Raw genomic sequence first — 7,007 nt, 5'->3', positions numbered from 1 at the left:
CAGTATGGGCCAGGCCAGTGATCACGGTCCCATACCCGCTGTGGGGGGCATCGGTCCGCGGCTTCTCCCTCCCAAGAGAGAGGGAGGAGGAGGAGAATCAGCAATCCCTAGTGGTGGGGTACAATGGACCCCTCGAGGCAACAGATAATAGGGAGTTTTCCGATAAGGAATTGACGGAATTAGGGGATAGGTATAGGCAGATGCCTGGAGAGTCTCTGGCTCTGTGGTTGTAGAGGTTATGGATGTCGGGGTACTGGAATGAACCTATCTAATAGAGAGATGGGTGCCCTAGGGGGGCCTATCATCCTAACATGTGATTAATAATGTCCTGAGGTTGCTGCTTGCTTCCCCTGAGGAAATTCAGATTCAGATTCAGATATCCTTCTCTCCTTGAATGGGATTTGAAACTCTGAGCTCTGACTACTATTTAGATGGGGAGAGAATTCAAAATGCAGAGATGCAAAGAGACTTGGGAGTCCTTGTGCAAGATACCCTAAAGGTTAACCTGCAGTTTGAGTTGGTTGTGAAGAAGGTGAATGCAATGTTGGCATTCATTTCTGGAGGTATAGAATATAAGAGCCAGGATGTGATTTTGAGGCTCTAGAAGGCACTCATGAGACCACACTTGGAGTATTGTGTGCAATTTTGGGCTCCTTATTTTAGAAAGGATATGCTGACATAGGAGAGGGTTCAGAGAAGATTCACAAGAATGATTCCAGGAATGAAGGGGTTACCGTATGAGGAACGTCTGGCAGCTCTTGGACTGTATTCCCTGGAGTTCAGGGGGGAATCTCATAGAAACATTCCAAATGTTAAAAGGCCTGAACGAATTAAATATGGAAAAGTTATGTCCCATGGTAGGGGAGTCCAGGACAAGAGGGCACGACTTCAGGATTGAAGAATGTCCTTTCAGAACTGAGATGCGGAGAAATTACTTTAGTCAGAGGGTGGTAAATCTGTGTGTAGTCCCCCTGGCCAGCCTCAGGGTCGCTTGGCTTGCTGTCATCTAGGGAAATAGCCCTCATCCCTGCCAAACTGGTTAATAGTTTGTGTGGATGCTGTGCGATGTACCACACCCCACCCAAATAACAGACAGTACACAGACATGATTAAATGATTTACAGTTTATAGATATTACTGGAACTATATAATTAATAGAGAATAAAATATAAAAGTAAAATAAAAGGCGCCACACTTATCAAAGTTCAATCTCTTCGTGCACAAACAGTTGGAGCTCAGGACCCTTCTTCTTCACCCTGCGACCCCTCGGACCACCTCGACCGGCTGCCTGGGACCAACAACAGTGGTTGACCAGACACTCCACACAAGTCTGTTTCCATCTCCTCTCCTCGCCGAATGCCCCGCTTGGGGGTCCGACCCCGTTAGCAGACTCACAGCACCTGGTCCATCCTCTGTCTCTCTCTCTCTCTCGCCTTCTCCCCCAAAACCCCGCGCATACAATATCTTCAGATACACAAAAACATAACAACTATCCCAGTTGGTTCATAACATCTTCTTATCACAGTCTAACCCAAAACAAGCTGCTAGCGCAAGAACTTTCTCAGCGTTTAACATAACAAAGAAGCATTCCCAAGTATAACATAACAAAGAAGCCATTTTAATTAGCCTACGCAGTAACATAAAAGACGAAACCCTGTTACATGTGGAATTTGTTGCCACGAGTGGTTGTGGAGGCCAAGTCATTGGTGGTATTTAAGGCAGAGATAGATAGGTTCTTGATTAGCCAGGGCATCAAAGGGTATGGGGAGAAGGCAAGGGAGTGGGGATGACTGATGAAGTGGATCAGCCCATGATTGAATGGCAGAGCAGACTCAATGGGCTAAATGGCCTATTTCTGCTCCTATGTCTTATGCCCACATTTCATAGGGACATAGGCATTTGGGGAGAAATTCTAGAAGTTACTGTTTTTGTGGGTTTTTTTGTGTGTCTAAATACCCATCAGGATGGAGTAGTCTATTCCAACCAAACTTGACTCAGAATATGGTTGCATCTTTGAGGAACTTGAGCCTTAATAGCCCCAGTGGAGTAAGTGCTTTAAGGGCTTGTATTTCCCTACGTACCGTCTGTTTATCTGCCCCAGTGGAGTAAGTGCTTTAAGGGCTGGTATTTCCCTACGTACCGTCTGTTTATCTGCCCCAGTGGAGTAAGTGCTTTAAGAGCTGGTATTTCCCTACGTACCGTCTGTTTAAATGGAAGGTCCCAGCGGAGAAAGTGCTTTAAGAGCTTGTATTTCCCTACGTACCGTCTGTTTATCTGCCCCAGTGGAGTAAGTGCTTTAAGGGCTGGTATTTCCCTACGTACCGTCTGTTTATCTGCCCCAGTGGAGTAAGTGCTTTAAGAGCTGGTATTTCCCTACGTACCGTCTGTTTAAATGGAAGGTCCCAGCGGAGAAAGTGCTTTAAGAGCTTGTATTTCCCTACGTACCGTCTGTTTATCTGCCCCAGTGGAGAAAGTGCTTTAAGGACTGGTATTTCCCTATGTACCGTCTGATTATCTGCCCCAGTGGAGTAAGTGCTTTAAGGGCTGGTATTTCCCTATGTACCGTTTGTTTAGATGGAAGGTCCCAGTTTGTTATAGTGATTTCCTCACCTGACAGAGTAGGTCAAGGAATGTTGGCGTAGATGGTATGTTAAGCACAGGTACAACCTGTCAGTGGTATACAGCGAGTATGAGCAGGAACAGTATCCTGTGGCTGTGTCTACACCAAATGGTGTTGTGAAGGTGGGCACTTACCGGATATGAAGTTCCTAGGCCTATCCATGGCTTCTTGCAGGATAGTGCAACTGCTGCTATCTGAGATAAGTAGTGCCATACGCAGACCACCCCAGTGCCCTGCATGAGCCCCTTGTCCATGCTGGTCGGCATAGTACGAGGGCTATTACAGAGAAAGAAATGTTTGAATGATAGCCTTTCCCAGCATGGTACAGCCAACCTATCCCAGGAACTGATATCGATGGACATACATTCCTGACGAACCGGGGTGCATCACTCACCTGTCTGATCACATTAGAGAGTCAGTGCATAATGTTAAGTGGGGGACCAGTTCTTTGGCTATTACACTCCAGGGGAAGACTGGTGGCTTTTTGGGTGCAGGGAGGCTGTTGGACTTCTGTTATACACTGGGGGGGGGGCGGTGACTATTGGGTTTGCAGTCATGGGTATTGTAGTGCTGTGTTTTATATGTAGTTTAGTGGGGTGTTCAAGAGGGTCACACTGGTCTCAAGGTTGAATTGTCGTAGTTTTGCAACTTTTGAGGGGTGACATGCCACGTGGTTGACTTATTTGCTGGTCGACAGCCACTTCACTGTGTTGGTCATTGATGACCATTTGAAGTGGGCAGTAACTCTTTCCCATTGGGTACAGTGAGGCCACGGCACCAGCGTCCGGTTTCAAGCAGCTCAGAGGTATAAGAATAGTGTGTGCGGGAGGCTTTTTTCTTTCCTTTGTCTCCAGAGGTATGCCTCACAGAACCATCGGGAAGATAAGCTCTGCACACTCTCTTAGCTCAGTATTTGTCTGCTGAGTATTTAGTTCTGTAGTTTGTGTAACGTATAGGAACTTAGATGTTTGGTTGCATCTTTTAACTCTTTGTAAATAAAGATTAATATGCTTATTCCTAGTCAGTGTTTTCTGTCTCGCTCACCAAACCTGTGAACCTGCTTCCACATTACAAGTATTGCCTAAAAACACCCAAGTCTTGCTACTGGTGACTTTCACTTTACAGGAATGAGAGCGGGATGAATTTAAAATAGCAAATCTCATTGATGAATTTATTGGCTAACTGGACAGCAGCTGTCATTAAACAGAAGGTAGACTCTTAATGATGCAGCTCATTGTAAACGTCAGAATGTAAGGCTTTGGTGAGAACCAGATAACGGCCAATTTACACTTCTGCGTTGAATCTACGCCGCAGGTATGGCGTAGCCATGTACCCTGCACCGTACCCTGATGCACAGCAGCCCAGAACTACGCATCGCGGTGACACTGCCTGCAATAACTGTGATTGGTCCGCTTGGTAGCATCGCATTTCCTCCTACGCATTTCTGTTTGCTTCCTCCAGCCACTTTCGAATTGAGAAAGAAGAGAGAACAAGAATGTGAGTTGAACATGAGTTGGAAAATGGACCAAATCAAGGAGAGGTTAATTGAGGAAGTCTGATAATATGTACGTTTATGTGACTCTTCGTCACCAGACGATAAAGACTGCCAAATGGCATCAAATTCGTGGAAAAACATTTCCACAAACATTGGTTTGGACGTCACGGAATGCGCAAAGAAATGGAAAGACTTGAGGGACAAGTACGTGCGCGTCTGGAAAAGAGTCGCCAAGAGGAGCAGGGACCCAGGCAGAAAAAAAGTGCCCACGTTTTATTTGTTTCTTTCCTGGCTATATTAAGCACTGGGCAACGGAGTCAAATTATAATGACAACAAGGTAAATATATCATGTTCTTTGTATCATAAACCTCTATGTTGTAGTCAGTGTTTAGGCTAGCTAGCAAGATAGCAATACTGTCTAGTTGTAAACACAGCATATTGATTTGCACAAAGATAATGCTTCCATGAAACAAAAATGTAACATGTAATAGGCTGTAATTGCATCTGGCTTCCTCATAATGCAAACGCAATAACCAGTATTCCGCCAATGTAGCCATATGCCGTTTTCTCGTCTTCATAGCTCTGCCAATCCATGTTCAGACACTGAATGTATATATCACCTGTATGTATAATTTTAAAGACTAACTTAAACTATTTGCAATTCCTTTCATAATCACAGGATGGAAATGATTCGACCTCAAGGTTGTCCACCTCTTCAGTTGCAGAGGAAAACCAACCACTAGACATTCCACCTCCATGTGCAGAATCATCGTCAAGTAGTGAGACATCTCCTCTGTCCCCCAGCCCAAGGATGGAACAGAAGAAGAAGAGGAAAGAACATGATGACTGGTTTCAGAAGCAGGTCGCCCAGCTGGATGAACGTAGGGTGGAACTGCGACATGGACTATTGCAAGAAAATGATGAGGTCTCCAGGATTGGGCAAACAGTTGGAGACATGCTGTGGAGGCTGCCGGAGGAGCACAGGCCACAGGCAATGTTCGATGTCCACAAGCTGCTGTTTGAGAGGCAGCAGCAGAAACAATGAACAATTGCATAGTTTAATATTTTGATAGTTAATTAATAATTTAATATTTTGTCAGTTCCTACACTATACATTTTCCACACTTATATTTCAGCACTAAACTGTGTGTAATTTTCAGCGCTTTACAACTTTGTACCTTTTGTTTTTTTATATAACACTTCGCACCTTGTATAATATTGTGCACGTTACTGCAAATAAATAACAACTTGAATTTATAACAGGTCTTTATTTTTTTATTCAAACAGCTGCATGTTATTTATAGGTTCATTTATTTTATGTCCTTAGAACTTGGCCACGACACATTATGTTGTTCTGCCATGGCAAAATTCCATGGGGTGATTGAAAGAAGGCCATCAGGTCCTTCCGTACACCAAGGGCAGCTCTGGTGGGACGGCGCCTTGTAAGGTAATGAGGATCTAGAGGTTCCAAAAGATTTGTGTCCCCCACCACCACTCTTCGCCACTCGCTTGGCTGAGGTGACCCTGTAGTGTCTGAGTCTGAAAAATTAGCAGAGATGTATCTGCTCACAGGAGTGTTGGCTTCATCAGTGTAGGCCAAGAGGTTGCGTAGAGCGATACAAGCTTTGACAATGTTCACTGCTTTGTCAGGCAGAAATTCTAGTGGGCAACCGAGGATTCTCCAGCTTGCCACCAAAATGCCAAATGTGTTCTCAATCACCCGCCTGGCTCTGGAGTGACGGTAGTTATACATCTGCTTTTCCATTCTCATGTTCATCCCTATTTTGCAAAACGTAAAACATTTAGGGGAATATATATATATATAAAATCACACAAAGCAAGCACTATTACATGAAATTAATTTCCATTGAATTCAATGTCTGTGACATACCTGGAAAGGAATGTATGAGATTGTTGTGTTGGGGGAACACAGCATCACCAACGATTACATGTGGGATTTTGACTCCTGTTCCGGGAAGATTGGCTGGTGGGGGCAGGTTCAGTTTGTGTTCAAGCAGCATAGAACCAAATCTGCTCTCCTTGAAGATGCTCCTGTCACTTACCCGTCATCCACCATGGTAAACTGATATCTGGCGTCGCAGGTAGCGATCAGGACAATGGAGTGTGCGCCCTTGTAGTTGTTCTAGTCACTCCCGGTGTGTGGCGGTGCCTTGATGTTCATGTGTTTTCCGTCTATGCTGCAGACACAGTTCGGAAAGTTCCATGGTCGCCAAAAATCAGCTGCAATAGCTTCCCATTGGGCGACTGAAGGGCAGGGAAGGAACTCTGGCTGCAATGCTTTCCATAAAGCTTTACAGACCTCTGAAATTTTGGAGGACACTGTACTTGATGCCAGTTTGTAGCTAGCTGCTACAGCCTGTTGACTTCCACCTGAAGCTAAAACTCAAATGGTGATTGCCAGTCTCTGGGTCATGTCTATAGGCATACTGTGCGTACACTGATGCGAAGTAAATGGTTGGAGATGATGAGCCAAATCGTCAAATCTACCTGCCGACATCCAAAAATATTTGAAATGCATTTCCTTGTCCATGTCTCTCAGTGGCCAGACAAGCACAGAAAATTCACCCTCCTTCTGCCTCAATCCATTCAATGGTCGTACCCACCATCTCCTCCGGCGTCTTCTCCCTTTTCTGCATTGCAGTAATTTCAATAAAAGTAACTCTTGTTCAACATTTATTAGCTCCAACTCCAACATGATGCACTCAGTTTCAGTTGCCATTGTTTGAATTACACAAAGAAACTCAACACAGTGGCATAGAAACCCCACCGCCAACTAGCGTTTTGGTGGTGAATTGCAGAGCGACGCAGACACACCAACGCACAAGTATAAATGCTTACAATGGTGTAGGCCACTTGTGTAGGCTACGGCG

At 44.9% G+C, this 7,007-nt stretch overlaps 1 pseudogene; it reads left to right on the top strand.

The window, feature by feature from the left end:
* Window positions 1–3,969: 3,969 nt before the first annotated feature.
* Window positions 3,970–5,161, top strand: LOC140200962 (uncharacterized; annotated as a pseudogene).
* The last annotated feature ends 1,846 nt before the right edge of the window (window positions 5,162–7,007 follow it).

The sequence above is a fragment of the Mobula birostris genome, chromosome 7, assembly GCF_030028105.1.
Source record: "Mobula birostris isolate sMobBir1 chromosome 7, sMobBir1.hap1, whole genome shotgun sequence".
NCBI classification, from domain to species: domain Eukaryota; kingdom Metazoa; phylum Chordata; class Chondrichthyes; order Myliobatiformes; family Myliobatidae; genus Mobula; species Mobula birostris.
The sequence above is the reverse complement of the archived record's forward strand: the minus strand, read 5'-3'. Positions and strand labels throughout refer to the sequence as shown.